The sequence below is a fragment of the Tachypleus tridentatus genome, chromosome 2 (genome assembly GCF_004210375.1).
Source record: "Tachypleus tridentatus isolate NWPU-2018 chromosome 2, ASM421037v1, whole genome shotgun sequence".
Taxonomy (NCBI): domain Eukaryota; kingdom Metazoa; phylum Arthropoda; class Merostomata; order Xiphosura; family Limulidae; genus Tachypleus; species Tachypleus tridentatus.
The window spans coordinates 142,606,592-142,623,711 of record NC_134826.1 but is presented as its reverse complement, the minus strand read 5'-3'; the positions used below and the strand labels follow the sequence as shown (position 1 = coordinate 142,623,711).

Here is a 17,120-nt window from a genome sequence, read left to right as displayed (position 1 = left end):
CTTCATTATACTGTAACAATGTTTCATTTTCACCTTGTTTCTCTTCATTACACTGTAACAATGTTTCGCAATCATCTTGTTTGTTTTTGTCATTATCATAAGTTTGGACAACTGTCTCGATGTCCTGACGAATGTTTTCATTCTAACATAATGAATACATTTGTTTTTCTCCTTCTGAAACATGTGCGACAAACATTATAGTGGTCTACTATGAAATATTTTTGTGTCTGTTTTTTTTTTTTCATACCTGCGTGTTGGAGAATCGTATATTGCGATCGATTTTAGTTTGTAACACGTGTTAAGAAGTGAATCAAATGAACAGGGGTCTCAGGGGTTTTCCTCACCTACATGTGTGATCATGACAGTTTGAATTTCGCGCAAAGCTACACAAGGGCTATCTTCTCTAGCCGTCCCTAATTTAGTAATGCAAGACTAGAGGGAAGGCAGCTAGTCATCATCACCCACTGCCAATTCTTTGGCTACTGTTTTACCAAAGAATCGTGGGAATGATCATAACTTTATAACGCCCCCACGGCTGAAAGGGCGAGCACATTTGGAGTGACGGGGATTCGAATCCGCGACCCTCGGATTACGAGTCGATCGTCTTAACTACCTGGCCATGCCGGGGCTGATCATGGTAGAAGAGATTAAGTTGAAATTATTGTTTAAAATATGATGTACGTATGTGATCCTTTCAATAACGAGTAATGTCTTTTAAGTAAGTAAGTCATCAGAACATACACTCTCACTGAACTTTCAAGTTCCACCGAAACTCTATGTTAACACAATATATCATTGATAACTGTTATTCAAAGTCCTTTCCGTCGAAAGTTTAGCTTTTAGCTGAAGGTACAAAGCCTGATTTGTCTACGTCAATGTAATACAGATTCTAATATATTAATGAACTCAGAAAACGCATAAGGCTAGATACCCAAAAAAATCGAATTATTTGTGTGCATAATGAAATACGCCATCTGGAATCAATCAATCACAGCCATCAATACTTACTTTTAACCCTCGCTCTGTGAGCTGTTGTCTCGTGCCTCACTAGGTCCACGAGGTCGGTGACAGTATCTGAGAAGCCACGACAAGGGAAGGGAGATCGTCGGATAGGGGTTGGGGATCTCCTTCGGTAGGGTGACGAAGGCTTAAACCCAGCAGGAGAAGGAGACCGCGACCTACTCTGTTGACTAGGTCGGAGAATGTCATCCTAACACAGAGAAAAAAACGTTTGAAACTGGTATGGCCCTACAGGGCGATCACAAGTTGTGAAGTGAAAACCCAACGTAAGTGACATCTTACAGATTCTCTAAAAACAACAACTAAACTTAATACATTTAATTTTTTTATAGAAAATAATCTATAATTGTATTTATATAATGATGGGATGATAAAGCTGAAAGAATGGTTGTCTTTGTTTCAGATTTTATAGGAGAGCTTGTGAAGTAAAATTATATGATTTTCACGTTATTTTATCTCTTACCCAATACTAGATCAAGTTGTATCATCTCTTCCCCATTATTAGATCAAGTTGTATCATCACTTCCGCATTATTAGATCAAGTTGTATCATCTCTTCCCCACTATTAGATCAAGTTGTATCATTTCTTCCCCATTATTAGATCAAGTTGTATCATCTCTTCCCCACTATTAGATCAAGTTGTATCACCTCTTCCCCATTATTAGATTACATTATTTCATATTTAACCAGAGTTAAATTAAGTTGTTCCATCTCTTACGTAGTATTAGGCCACACTATTTATTTTTTTACCCAGTATTAAATCCAGTTATTTCGATTTTGCCCATTGTTAGATTAAGTTGTTCCATCTCTTACGTAGTATTAGATCAAACTTTTTTTTACTCAGTATCAGATCAAGTTAGATCACGTTATTTCAATTTTTACCCATTGTTAGATTAAGTTGTTCTATCTCTTACGTAGTATTAGATCACACTTTATTTTTTACCCAGTATTGGATCAAGTTAGATCACGTTATTCCGTCTCTTATCTAGTATTAGATCAAGTTGTATCATCTCTTACCCATTATTAGAATACATTATTTCATCTTTTACCAAACTTTAAATTACGTTATTTCATCTCTTACCCATTATTAGAATGAATACATTATTTCATCTTTTACCGAACTTTAAATCACGTCATTTCATCTCTTACCCATTATCAGAATACATTATTTCATCTTTTACCAAACTTTAAATCACGTTATTTCATCTCTTACCCATTACACTGGGGAACACTTTTCAGTAACTTTGAGTTGCATTGGATATTTTAACTGATTCTGAAGGAGTTTAGGCGCTGATTTCAAATCTGAAATTAGTTTTTCTCTACAAGCTCTAGTTTGTATGCAATTTGAGGTTAATGAAATTGTACAAATGTGAATTTGCGTAAACCATGTATAAGCATTTTCACTTCCATATATGTAGATAGCTTCTAATATTTTGATCATTCTTCTTTTGTTTCAGATCAAACGTGGCTTCCAAAAATAGATATCATTGCAGAAACAAGCCTGATGCCTTCTGCTACATATGTGGATGCTGCACACTCAATCGTCAGAGACGTAACATATCCTCGTTCGTCAAGCGTGCCTACAAGGCATATTTTGAAGTTCATCTTGGTGATCAAGACAAGCAATGGGCTCCTCATGTTGTGTGCCACAATTGTGAGGAAATGCTTCGAGACTGGACCAAAGGAAAACGCAATGGTCTGCCTTTTGGTGTTCCAATGATTTGGCGCGAACCCACCAACCATGTATCTGACTGTTATTTCTGCTTGGTAAACACAACGGGTGTTGGGAAGAAAAACCGACATAAGATTACGTATCCGAACATTCCCTCAGCTATTCGGCCTGCTCCGCACTCTGAAGAAGTTCCTGTTCCAGTTTTCAAAGGCTTGCCTTCATTGGACGATAAAGACATTGGACATGATACAAGCGAACAAGACAGTTGTGACAGTGAATTGTCAGAAAAGTGTACACAATCGGAGAACTGTTCTTCAGACACTGAACCTTTCCTGTCCCCAAGCCTCTTCCCCAGGCTGAACTGAATGATTTAGTGCGGGATTTAGGTCTTTCAAAGAAAGCAGCAGAGCTTTTGGCATCGAGATTACAAGGCAGAAATCTTGTTAATCACTCTGTTAAAGTATCATATTTCAGAAAGCGTGACCAGCTTTTTGTGACCTTCTTTTCAGAAGACAGACAGTTTGTTTACTGCCATGACATCCAAGGGCTTCTCAAAGAACTGGGTGTACCTTACTATAGTCCTGCTGAATGGAGAGTCTTTTTAGACAGTTCAAAACGCAGTCTAAAGTGTGTTCTTTTACATAATGGGAATGTTTATGGAGCAGTACCTGTCGGTCACTCAGTGCATTTGCGGGAAGATTATGATGATATGAGAATGATCATGGACTTATTAAAATATCATGAGCACAATTGGATCATTTGTGTAGACTTAAAGATGGTCAACTTTCTTCTTGGACAACAGAAAGGTTTCACCAAGTTTCCATGATTCCTCTGTATGTGGGACAGCCGAGCACGAGACAGACATTGGGTCCAGAAGGACTGGCCTATTCGTGACACCCTTGAAGCAGGCATGCCAAATATCATACAAGACCCAATTGTAAGCAGAGATAAGATCATCTTTCCTCCTCTTCACATCAAATTAGGTTTGATGAAGCAATTTGTCAAGGCACTGGAAACCGAAGGTGAATGTTTCCAACACATCATCACAGCTTTACCAGGGTTATCATTTGAGAAGATCAAAGCAGGCGTGTTTGATGGCCCACAGATTCGAACCCTAATTCGTGATGATCAGTTTGTTGCTAAGATGACCACTTTAGAAAAGGCAGCATGGTTATCCTTTGTGGCAGTCGTTCAGAACTTCCTTGGAAACAATAAGGCGGAGAACTACAGTGAACTTGTGAACAGAATGCTCCTCGCTTTTCGTGATCTCGGGTGCAACATGAGCATCAAGCTTCATTTCTTGAACAGCCACCTTGATAAGTTCCCTGACAACCTGGGGGCTGTGAGTGACGAACAAGGAGAACGATTCCACCAAGACCTAAAGGTCATGGAAGAACGCTACCAAGGGCGCTGGGACAAAAGTATGATGGCTGACTACTGCTGGAGCATTAAACGAGATTGTCCAGATGAAGTGTACAAACGCAAAAGTTACAAACGCAAATTCCTACCTGAATAAAATACACAAACAAATTGATAAGCCATTCCTATAATTTCCTATAATAACGAAAAATTAAAAAATAAATAAAAATGTCAAATTGCATAAAATCTGTAGCTTGCAGACAAAAACCGACTTCAGATTTGAAATCAACACACTCAAATTGACTATAGAAAGGTCTTTTTTTAAATGCAACAAAATGAGTGTTCCCCAGTGTAATCAGAATACATCATTTCATCTTTTACCAAACTTTAAATCACGTTATTTCATCTCTTACCCATTATCAGAATACATTATTTCATCTCTTACCTCATATTAAATCGTTTTTACGATCTGTATAACTGACATTAGCATGTTTATAGTATAGAATAAATTGATTTACTCGGGTTTTTATAGATAAGATAAATATATAACATCTGATTCCGAAAATGCACAATAAATTTACTTCCACACTTGAAAATCTTTTTATATCTGTTTAACATAAGAGAAATTCTGAAGACATAAAACTAGTAGTTGTATTCTCATAAAATAGTTGCTTGACTAATAACACAACAAAAAACACATATATATCAACTACGAAATGTTTAACACTACTGTTACGACAACAAGAACAACAAAAATCCAGTTTCAGACAATAACACATAATAAAAAAAATATAAAACTTTTGTATCGTCATGCGTGTTAATAAAATTACAAACTAGTATTGGAAGGATACATTAGTATCGGTACTGTTACGTTAGCATGTACTTCATTGCGAGATAACCATATGACATTTGTCGCGATACAGATATGAGAAAAGAATCCAGCTTTTCTACAAATGTTCTTGTGTGTTTTGTCAACAGTGACTCGTTGCTACAAGACGCTTCTTAAATACTATCTTTACTGATTTTGTTCTGAAAGTATTAGTGGGTAAATTAAAAGGAATGTCAGAAAGATATTACGAATATTAGGCCTGCTGGTTTCCCACACTTCGACAGCTTTCAATACACTAAACTCAGGAAGATATCACAATTATTAGGCCTATTGGTTTCCCACGCTTCGTCAGCTTTCAGTATACTAAACTCAGAAAGATACCACGAATATTAGGCCTGCTGGTTTCCCACACTTCGTCAGCTTTCAGTACACTAAACTCAGAAAGATATCACAAGTATTAGGCCTACTGGCTTCCCACACTTCGTCAGCCTTCAGTACACTAAACTCAGAAAGATATCACGAATATTAGGCCTACTGGTTCCCACGCTTCGTCAGCTTTCAATACACTAAACTCAGGAAGATATCACAAATATTAGGCCTACTGGTTTCCCACGCTTCGTCAGCTTTCAGTACACTGAACTCAATGTTTAAGCATGTTCACTTCGTACGTCTACAGAAATTATATCGATATTTTGAATGGTCACTTATGTTAAATATACTTGGCAACAAACGAGTAAAAAATGAATATCATCTCTAAGGTACTTCTTGTTATATATACATCTATCTAACAATTACATCTGCCATCTGTGTTTACACAGAAATATAGAATATTTGTTTCCTTACATATCGAACATTAACAACACAAAACGTGATTTCTGAGGCAAAACCTTATTCCGGAAAAGGAAAACATTTTACTTATACTTAACTTTGTACCATTAGGAACATAAAATAAGACTGTAATAGTACTTGAATGAGGACCAAGACATTTTGTTACGAATATTTCATTTCGGACACATTTTTACTAGGAAAGCTCGTGACAGCCACGTTATCGTTACGTCATTTTTTGTGACATGACAGTTTATGTTACGTATATCGAACTCGTGATAGGTAGTTTTATAAATACAAAACTGAATGGCGAAAATAATATAAAATTATAATAAATTGTACATCGTTCAATCATTTGGGATCTATTAGAAATTACATAACAATATGTAAGGGAAAGAGGACGTCTAAACCAGGAGGATGGGGGTGTTATTAAAAGTTAAATAGGCCTAGCAAAGGATTTACTGTAGTTTGTTACACTTTGATTGGAATTGGGAAACACCTACAATAAGTTCAATATTTTCAAACATAATATATGTATCGTTTTGACGAGACAGAGAGGTGGAGTAATGAATCCAATAACAAAATTCATAAATCATAAGAAACGTCATTTTTTGTGACATGACAGTTTATGTTACGTATATCGAACTCGTGATAGGTAGTTTTATAAATACAAAACTGAATGGCGAAAATAATATAAAATTATAATAAATTGTACATCGTTCAATCATTTGGGATCTATTAGAAATTACATAAAAATATGTAAGGGAAAGAGGACGTCTAAACCAGGAGGATGGGGGTGTTATTAAAAGTTAAATAGGCCTAGCAAAGGATTTACTGTAGTTTGTTACACTTTGATTGGAATTGGGAAACACCTACAATAATTTCAATATTTTCAAACATAATATATGTATCGTTTTGACGAGACAGAGAGGTGGAGTAGTGAATCCAATAACAAAATTCATAAATAATATAATAAATATTATATTTATTGTATATAATAAATTGTACATCGTTCAATCATTTGGGATCTATTAGAAATTACATAAAAATATGTAAGGGAAAGAGGACGTCTAAACCAGGAGGATGGGGGTGTTATTAAAAGTTAAATAGGCCTAGCAAAGGATTTACTGTAGTTTGTTACACTTTGATTGGAATTGGGAAACACCTACAATAATTTCAATATTTTCAAACATAATATATGTATCGTTTTGACGAGACAGAGAGGTGGAGTAATGAATCCAATAACAAAATTCATAAATCATAAGAAACGATTATATTTTGTTTCGTAAGGATGTTAGGGTTACTTAAATTCTGCAACGTCTTTCATAACAAACAATTCCACGTTACAAACTGTCCGTAATGAAATGCCCCAGATTCATACAGAGAACAACAGTAATTAATAAGCACTAAAAAATTCTAATCCTAGACTAAAGAACAGAATAAGTTTATCGAATAATTTTATACTAAGTGTATATTGAAACACTTATTACTGGTTTAAGTATCAATATATGTTAGATCAACAGTACAGACAACACATTACTGGTCTGCAGTATCAATATATGTTAGATTAACAGTACACACAACACATATTACTCGTCTGTTGTATATACCTATGTTAGATCAACAGTACAGACAACATATATTACTCGTCTGTTGTATATACCTATGTTAGATCAACAGTACAGACAACATATATTACTGGTCTATTGTATACACTTATGTTAGATCAACAGTACACACAAAACATATCACTGGTCTATAGTATATACCTATGTTAGATAAACAGTACAGACAACACATATTACTGGTCTGTTGTATATACCTATGTTAGAATAACAGTACAGACAACACATATTACTGGTCTGTTGCATATACCTATGTTAGAATAACAGTACAGACAACACATATTACTGGTCTGTTGCATATACCTATGTTAGAATAACAGCACAGACAATACATATTACTGGTCTGTAGTATATACCTATGTTAGATCAACAGTAAAGACAACACATTACTGGTCTATAGCATATACCTATATTAGATCAACAGTAAACACATCACATGTTACTGGTCTGTTGTATACACTAATGTTAGATCAATAGTACAGACAACATATATTATTGGTCTATAGTATACACTTGTGTAACGTAAACAGTAGACACAACACTCTTTGGTTGTTTATAAATTATGATAGGTTAGTAGTACAAATAACACCCATTAATTGACTCTAAGATAAACTTATGTTAGATCAACAGTATGGACAAATCTCTTTGACTGTCTCTGGTATACACTTAGATTAAAGGTATAAACAACACCCATTGCTGGTCTGTAATGTACATTTGTGTTATTGGTTTCTCGGATATAATGACATTAGATCAACAGCATAGACAATACTCACAGCCTAGCAAACACTTAGGTTAACGTAACAGACATCACTTACTGCTGGTGTTTGATATACGTGTGTGTAACATCAATAGTATTGAAATAGAGGACATTTAGCCTACTAAACACTACTTAAGACATAATTTTCAGTGTATGAACTGCGATAATAAATCTCCAATACTCTCTAATTCTGATAAACAAACTCTTAGTGCCCTCTATACTAAATATTATCAGTCACTGAGAAGCAAAAATATGTTCGAAATCTCTCACTCTTAATATATGTATATAATGTGATAAATATATACTTTATAATGTTCGCCAAGACGCATAAATGTGAAACATTATAAACGTTTTTAATTAATCATACCCATGAATACAACAACAAATATTTTGGAATGAAACACAAAAAAATGTAGCAGTGTTTTAGTAGCAGTTTTATTAATTATGACAGTTCTACACCTTAACAAAAAAACAACAACAAAAAAAACAAAACAAAACCTACAAATATAACTAGACGGTGAATTATGACCAATATTAAATATCGATCATGTGGTACTAACCTTTCTATTATTACTTCTTATCTTACAAATCAGACATAAAATAAGTAAAACAAAAATGGAAGACAGACGGTATACAACACTCACACCAAAAGCATTTAGTAACTCACTTCCTGGATGTTTTGACTGCCAGTGGAGGCGTGGCTTTCTGTCGAACTCCGCCTTCGTACGCTTACTTCCGACATTTCGATGTCCTGTGTACACGCGAGAGGAAATTTAGATAACGAATATATTTTACTGCTCTAAAGTAAAGAAACGGCGCCAATTATGAATAATTTCGCGCTAAACAAAATTGTCCGTTCTAGTATCCGTAAAACCTATTTTTTTTAATCTTTAAACCAGTTTTTTAGTTATTGCACGACGAAGCAACGGGAAATTCTGTTTACTTTTGTTTTGTCAGTCAATACTGTTGCTCCAAATACGTATGTAGGTTTAGTTTTTCCTTCAACTTCACTAGTGGTGTCGCTACTGTCCGATCACACACGAACACGAGGAATGAAGGGTAAGTTTAGTGTAGGAAATTTAATTGTAGTCGGAGTTCGAGACGCCCCTCTTTGTCAGGATTTACGCCCGAACTGTTTCAGTACCAGAGAACCCATATAAAGCAGCTTCGAACCGAGACATATAATTTCATATTGGTAACATGAGAGATTGATATTTTAAACTTTGTCTACTACTGAACAATTATTGAGTTAACATTTTCCCACTAGCCCTTAAACATTAATGTAATAATGACCTTTTCCATTATGGTTATTGTGGCAGAGCAAATCCTGTGACGTCACATCTTCCCCACACTGCAGGCGTCATTGCTATAGGTCTGTAAAACTCGGATCGAGTGATATCCAGTAGATACTTTCAAATGCGTCTACAAAATGTTTTGAAACTCGTGATGTGAAGAAGAGAAACAAACACAAGAGAACAAACTATTTGTTCACAATTTTGTGTGCAACATGTCTGTTTATTGAACTAACCGGAAAGAAATCTACAAAGTCATTTTATTGTAGGTTCTGGTGGGGACTCTTAATTTACTGCTGTTAACCCCAACACTGCATACGTTACTGACTATTGCACATGATACTTACAGAGGTAAAAACCCCAATTCATTGCGAAACCTCTGGAGATGGACCCGCATCTCCACTGGGAGAACAGATATAAGGTAAAATTAATGAGTTACTAGCCGTTAATGTATGCAAGCTTTACCTGAATGTAAGTATTAACGCCCGTTTACGACCTCTCGAAATTCGATGGAAAGGAATGTTATACTATATGAAGCATGACTTTAGGAAACTCAATATAAAAATAGGTTGAAATGTCAGACTGAATATGGTTTCTAAACTAGTCATGGAATGGTGAAATTCGTGACAGTTTCAGTCATTACAGGTCAAAGGTAGGATTGTTTGTTTGTTTGTTTCTGAATTTCGAGCAAAGCTATACGAGGGTTATCTGTGCTAGCCGTCCCTAATTTAGCAGTGTAAGACTAGAGGGAAGGCAGCTAGTCATCATCACCCACCACTAACTCTTGGGCTACTCTTTTTACCAACGAATAGTGGGATTGACCGTAACATTATAACGCTCCCATGGCTGAAAGGGCGAGCATGTTTGGTTGGCGTGACGGGGATTTGAACCCGCGACCCTCAGATTACGATTCGAGCACCTTAACCAACCTGGCCATGCCGAGCCTACCAATTGACCAAAGGTAGGAACGCATGGGTTTCTTTCAGTTATTTGAATAGTTTTATTTAAAGAATTATTTGTGTATGTTCTATAAACCAACGCCATATTTTTGTCAAATAATTTACAAATTACAATTTGCAAACTCAACAATGTAATACGTGACACAACGTACACTGTAGGCCTAAAGTGAGTAGTAACCATCGATTTTGCTGGTATAAGTTTAAATCACTAATTGTAGGCCAAATCGATATTTTGTACACCCTGTAATGCAAGGGCAAAAATAAATGAAAATAGAAAAAGCAAAGAAATACAAATTTTTTTATATAATCTAACCCAAATACGCGAAACTATTAATGGCGGGGCTTTACAGATACGCGACACCACGATATTCAACAGCGGAAAAGGAAGTGAAACGTTATTACGGGCTGGCGGTTGTTTTCCGATACAGTAGCTAAATGTTCAAGTTATGTTGTACATGTAAATGGTGCTGTAAAAATTACTTTTTATTGTACGTAAGTGTAATTATATATATATTGCACAGTAAGTGATTAGGTTTTATATAAATCTATTTTCAAAAACTATTATCTTTCCATAGAAACATCAAAGGATGTTTTTACATTATTACGTAACGTATCCAAGTGTTTAACAAGTTTTATCAGTTCGACTAGCACATTTAACATTTTCAGGTGATAGACAACCCTAAAACTCAGTGTCAACTCGTGAGATTATTCACCAAGAATACGACAAGTTTAGTTACTTTGGCAATAAAGATATTAATTACTGTGAACTATACTGACTCTAGTAATGAGTTGGGAACCTTTATTTGTAACCAATATTTTGCAGTTGATAATATTAAATAATCGTTAGAAGAAAAAGAAACGGTTTAATAATAACAAACACTGAAAATAACAGTTAGTCCTATTTGTTCTTCAACGTTTTACCGCACACATTAAAATTTGAATTAAAGAATCTTCAAAGCAGATTGAAGTACATCAAAGTGTCAACAAGTCGATTCTGATATGCGTTAATTATCTAACGAAGCAGGCAAATAACACGATGGATGTTTAAAAATGCAAGAAATAACGTAGTGCAGAATTAAGGACATGGTATTCGATCCGCCATTGTGTAGAAATATGCAATGTGAAACAAGAAGCAGTGGCACGAACACAGTGACAACTATTACGTTGAGATGACTGGCACGAACACAGTGACAACTATTACGTTGAGATGAATGACGTATTGGTTGTTGTTGTAGATGGTTGCGCATGACCACAAGAGGCTCGTTGCGTTAAAATCATTGTAAAAAACTTCCCGAAAAACAAACTAACAAACAAACGAATACGGAAACAATTCACGTGAGATGTGCAGGCAGTTTTAATACACGATAAAAAGTAGCGCTCGTGTTTTGCACGTGGTTATTTCATGCTCAGTTCCAACCATTGTAGAGATATGTCCAGCATGCAATGGACATAAAGTAAGATGTTTCAGCCCGCCAGAAGACATAAAGTAAGATATTCTAACTCACTAATGGACATAAGGTAAGATGTTTCAGCTCACCAATGGACATAAATCGAGATGTTCCAGCTCACCAGGGGACATAAATTAAAATATTTCAGCTCACCAATGGACATAAAGCCAGATGTTCCAGCTCACCAGGGGACATAAATTAAAATATTTCAGCTCACCAATGGACATAAAGCCAGATGTTCCAGCTCACCAGGGGACATAAATTAAAATATTTCAGCTCACCAATGGACATAAAGCCAGATGTTCCAGCTCACCACTAGCTTAGTAAAAAAGTTTCACTTAAATAAGAATAAACTGTTGATACGTAAGAGCTTTTCATCATCCATCGATTTTAGTCACACAGAGTTTCCATGAATACAATTCAACGACATATCTCTTTTAATTAATAAACCTTTTTTTGCTTGTGTTTAAATGCACGAGGGGTATTGCAAACTGCACTTTGGAACGTAACACAGCGAATCCTAATTCAGTTTAATTCAGGTGTGTGGTTACCTTAAACTGCAATTGTACAAATGTGTTTATGGTCTTAAAGGCAACTGTTATTTTTGAAGTTTATTACTCACTAAGTGTATTATGCTTAATATTAATAGCAATGTTTATACTGATTCAGTTACGTGTTATAAACAGATTGTTTACAAACAAAACGTGCAAAGATGGTTGAATGAGTGTCAATTATACAACACAAAAATAGATTCGATATTAGCAAATATTCCACGTTCCCAAACTATAAAGTCCCCATTGTACCACAATAATACAGATATCCAACTCCGCTCTATTCAGCGTAAGAATGCCATGTATTGGCTAACTCAGTTTGAACTCACGTTTCAACAAATAAACGTACAAGGAAAGGCTAACAAAATGACGTAATGCGCATCGGATGTTTCCTTAACACACAAAGTCATAATAAACGCAGTATTTAAAAAATGAAAGAAACCAGAACCTTTATTCACGCAGGTGTAAGGAACAAACATAAAACACACACATTTAAAGAAATTATAACATCACAGAGCGAGTTAACTGAAATATAGTTGATTTTATGTATGGTGTGAAGGTGTACGTTTGATACGCAGAGAAACACCTATACGGTTTTATCGTATTTTTAAATACGCAAGGAACCTTCGTGTTTAACCGTTTCCAGAAGCGCTCGTGGTTGAAACGAGAAAACAACGTGCTAAGGAATTCACGAGATAAATACAGAGTTTAAAACTGATGCTTTTACTGAGAACGTGTGCAGATGTGAGGTACAGAATATGTTACTTTCATACTTTATAAGTAGGCTTAACATGCCTACTTGGAGCTTTAATCAAACACTGAGACAATAAGATTACTTGATTATTCAGTAAAATTAACACAAATATCTTAGACCCTCAGTTAGATTTGCCAATGAAAACTAATGTTGTTTTCAAGTACATGGCCATAGTTCTGAAAAAATACAATTAAAAATACAAGGCCTGGCATGGCAAGGTGGGTTAAGGCGTTCGACTCGTAAGCCGTGGGGGAGTTATAATGTGACGGTCAATCCCACTATTCGTTGGTAAAAGAGTAGCCCAAGAATTGGCGGTGGGTGGTGATGACTAGCTGCCTTCCCTCTAGTCTTACACTGCTAAATTAGGGACGCCTAGTACAGGTAGCCCTCGTGTAGCTTTGCGCGAAATTAAAAAAAAATATATATTAAAAATACAAAAGAATTCGAAACCTTTTTTTTTCTTTAAGTTGCGAACACAAGAAACGTTTTGCATTTTATTATACTAAATTTTGCGAGTTTTCTTTATTTCGCGCAGAGATACACAAGGGCTATCTGCGCTAGCCGTCCCTAGTTTAGCAGTGTAAGACTAGAGAAGGCAGCTAGTCATCCCACCCACCGCCAACTCTGGGCTATTCTTTCACCAACGAATAGTGGATTGACCGTCACATTATAACGCCCCCATGACTGAAAGGGTGACCATGTTTGGTGTGACGAGGATTCGAACCCGCAGATTACGAGTCGAGTGCATTAACCACCTGGCCATGCCGGGCCTAATTTTGCAACTAACAAATTAGGCAAAGTATTACACCCTGAAGCAGTTTTCAGCTATAAATAAACGTAAAGAATAAGCGGTGATACAATTATGCATTTATAATGTTTCAAATTTCACTCGTTTTAATGTTACAGATAGACGTTTATATTCATACTGTTTCGTTGATTTGATAATATTAAATTATTTTTATGATAAAAAATCGGTCGGTTAAAATATTTCGAGACTGATTTTGTTTCAGTTTAAACTTAGTTTTGGGAAGCGATTTAATGTATTTTTTGATGGATGTAATTAACTCGATTTAAATCGAAGTTAGATTTGTGTTTACCATTTCGAAACTAATATCTGAAAAATCAGATATCTGATAAAAGGGATTCATGAGCCAAAAATTACGAGTTAATCCATATTTACGTAATTAACTATATTTTGACTAAGTGTACTTAGGAAAGTGGGTTCAGTTAATTGTAAGTGTTATAATTGTAAGACGATGTAATTTCAAAACACTTTTTACAATATACAGTTGTTTTAAAATATACACAGATGTCACGACTGTCGCTGAATAGTACTAAAATAAATCGACGATAAAGCCATTGGTATTTAAGTTAAAAAGAAATAACAAAATTACAAAATTGAGAGATCGAATAAAAATACATAAAAACACTCTTACTTATCACGTTTATAAAGAAACAATCAGAAGACAAAATATAAACGAACTTAAACTGCAATATTAGTTCAACATTCCCTGTACTGTCGCTTTCTGAAATCAATGGAAGAGATACAGCGAAAATGTTATTCTCGGAGAACCGACAAGAAAGGTCTGTTATCTTCACACTGACTTCTACAATGATTATAAATAGAAGCTTTTTTTTGTGTATATTTTAACCAGACAGAATATAACTTCCTGTTTTTTCTTAAGCTATGTTCATCAAAGAACGTATGACGGCACACCAGTTAGGTTTCTGTAGAGAACCACTTTCCGTTCAAGGTATAAACGTATCCAATAACAACGGTAAAATGTAGCAGATTTACTGAGAAAACCTGAAACTTCTATTCACGAGAGAGATATACATCTCCAGTGGACCAGCAATAAGTTTATGGACTAACGATCCTAAAATCCAAGGTTCGATTCTCCGCTGTGGCTACAGCGTAGACAGTACATTGTGTAGCTCTTTACTAACAATAACTTGAGAGGTATTTCTTGACACATAAAATCCAAGAAGGTTTTTACGTCCGAACCTGGAAGTAATTAAGGTGCAGGTGAAAACTTCATCGTAGGCCTGGTTTGCCATCCTGTTTAACATATAAACATTTCCAAACCTTAATGTGCGATTATTCACTAGACAACGCATTGCCTCAGTCAACTCTTCCCAGTAAACAAAGGTGATCCTGCGTGGGAATGAGTTGACTTCTAAGTACACCCTGTGTTTATTTATTATCACTATTTGCATAACTATTTCGAGTTAAAGCAAAATTAACGCCCATAAGCACCTTCAGATAGTGTGCAAGAGGTTCGTCTAAGCCTTTGACACTGATCAATATATCATAATCATTTATTAGTTGCTTATGTTTGTTGTTATTTGCTCAGGTGTAATCCGTAACAACTGAAAAAACAACCGTCCAGGTCTGAGGACGGGAATGACTGATACCAGAAAAAAATCGTGCTGGATGTTCGAACAGTGGCAAAACAGTCAGTAAAAACAGCGGCCGTATGTATATTGCGGACTTTAACAGAGCTAAAATAGGGTTTCGATACCTGTGGTGGGCGGAGCACAGATAGTCCGATTTGTAGCTTTGTGGTATCAATATATTCATATTTGAGAGTAAATTTGTTTATAAAGGCGTAAGGTTATTTTTAGAGGGGTGTGTTTGTTTATAGTACAGTAAACTTGTATACCAGTTAGTTTATTTATAGGTGAGTAAATTTTTAAGTGAATAAAATTAATTATAAAATTATACGTTTATTTTTCGGGGTGTACACCTATTTGTATCAGAGTAAATTTACTTATAAAAAGAGTATACTTTTAGGTGAGTAAGTCTGTTTACAGAGGAGTTAGTTTATTTCTAGAATAATACATTTATTTATTACGGGAGTACGTTTGTTTCGCTGTAAATTTTGTACTGAAAGCTTTGTATCAATGTAATATGTCTATTCAGTAATAATGGTTTATGAAAAATAGCATGAGTAAACCTAATAATAAATCACAAAGTCATAAAGAAACAAACGAAATTGGTGAAGGTAACCAAATGTATTGTGCTTTTTTTTCCACTAACATTTACTGATTATAAAACTGTTATAAATGTATATTATTACGTCAACAATGATACATCAGCAACAGTGTTTGAAATTCAATGCCAAGATTATTAAATCACAGAAACAAAAAGTTTAACTTGTTTACAATAATATTTAAAATATCCTTTCCCCGTATGTAAACACGTCTACACACAGCTGTTCTGATTTTACGAAAGTCAACATTCTAAACCAGGTGTGGGCAAACTCCATGGCCACTGGCTAGGCGTGGTTAGTGGATAGCACAATTGTGGTTAGCTCGAGTTTAGGAATCAATTTTTTTCCATCATTTATTTTTTATCGCAAATTTGGTAATCAGCAATTGCACTGCCTCACGTCATCGCTAATGTCGCACGTTTCATCACTACCATAGACTCCGCCCATTTTGTAACGTCAGTCTTGTTTAGATGTTTGTTATCGAGTGTGCGTTGTTTTGCATGCGCTTGCAAACAGTTTTATTGTGCAGCTTTCAAGTGTTTAAATATATTTTGATTTTAATCCATAATATGGATAAGTGGATAATTCGAAAATGAAAGAATCCAGATGATGGTGAACACTCAGAAAATAAAGATATTTTAACTGATTCTGTCATTACTGGTAAAAGAGAATGACACGTGACTGGAAAAACGTGAAACGAGAATTTAATGAAAGTTGAGAGTGGAAATTTGTAGTGATTAAAGTAAATAATAAACCAATGTGTCTTTTGTGTAATAACGTTTTTAGGAATAATAATGTATACAACCTTAAGCAACACTTTAACAATCTTCACAACGAATTTGATGTCAAATTTCCAGTTTATAGAAAAATCGTATGAATGAAATTAGCTGTCTGAAAGCACAACTTCATGAACAAAAGGGAGGCTTAAAAAGATGTTTATCATCGATAGAACTGGTTACATTAGCAAGCTATAAAGTAACTTGGATTCTAGTTCAGAAAAACAAATCATTTTCTGATACTGAACTAGAACAAGAAA

The 17,120-nt window shown here is 35.2% G+C and overlaps 1 long non-coding RNA gene across 1 annotated transcript; it reads right to left on the bottom strand.

The window, feature by feature from the left end:
* Positions 1-959: 959 nt before the first annotated feature.
* LOC143245265 (uncharacterized) lies at positions 960-11,695 on the bottom strand. Its single transcript, XR_013025543.1, has 2 exons — positions 8,755-11,695; positions 960-1,210 (listed from the first exon to the last, which is right to left on the bottom strand). It is a non-coding gene; the product is annotated as an uncharacterized LOC143245265 (long non-coding RNA).
* Positions 11,696-17,120: the final 5,425 nt, after the last annotated feature.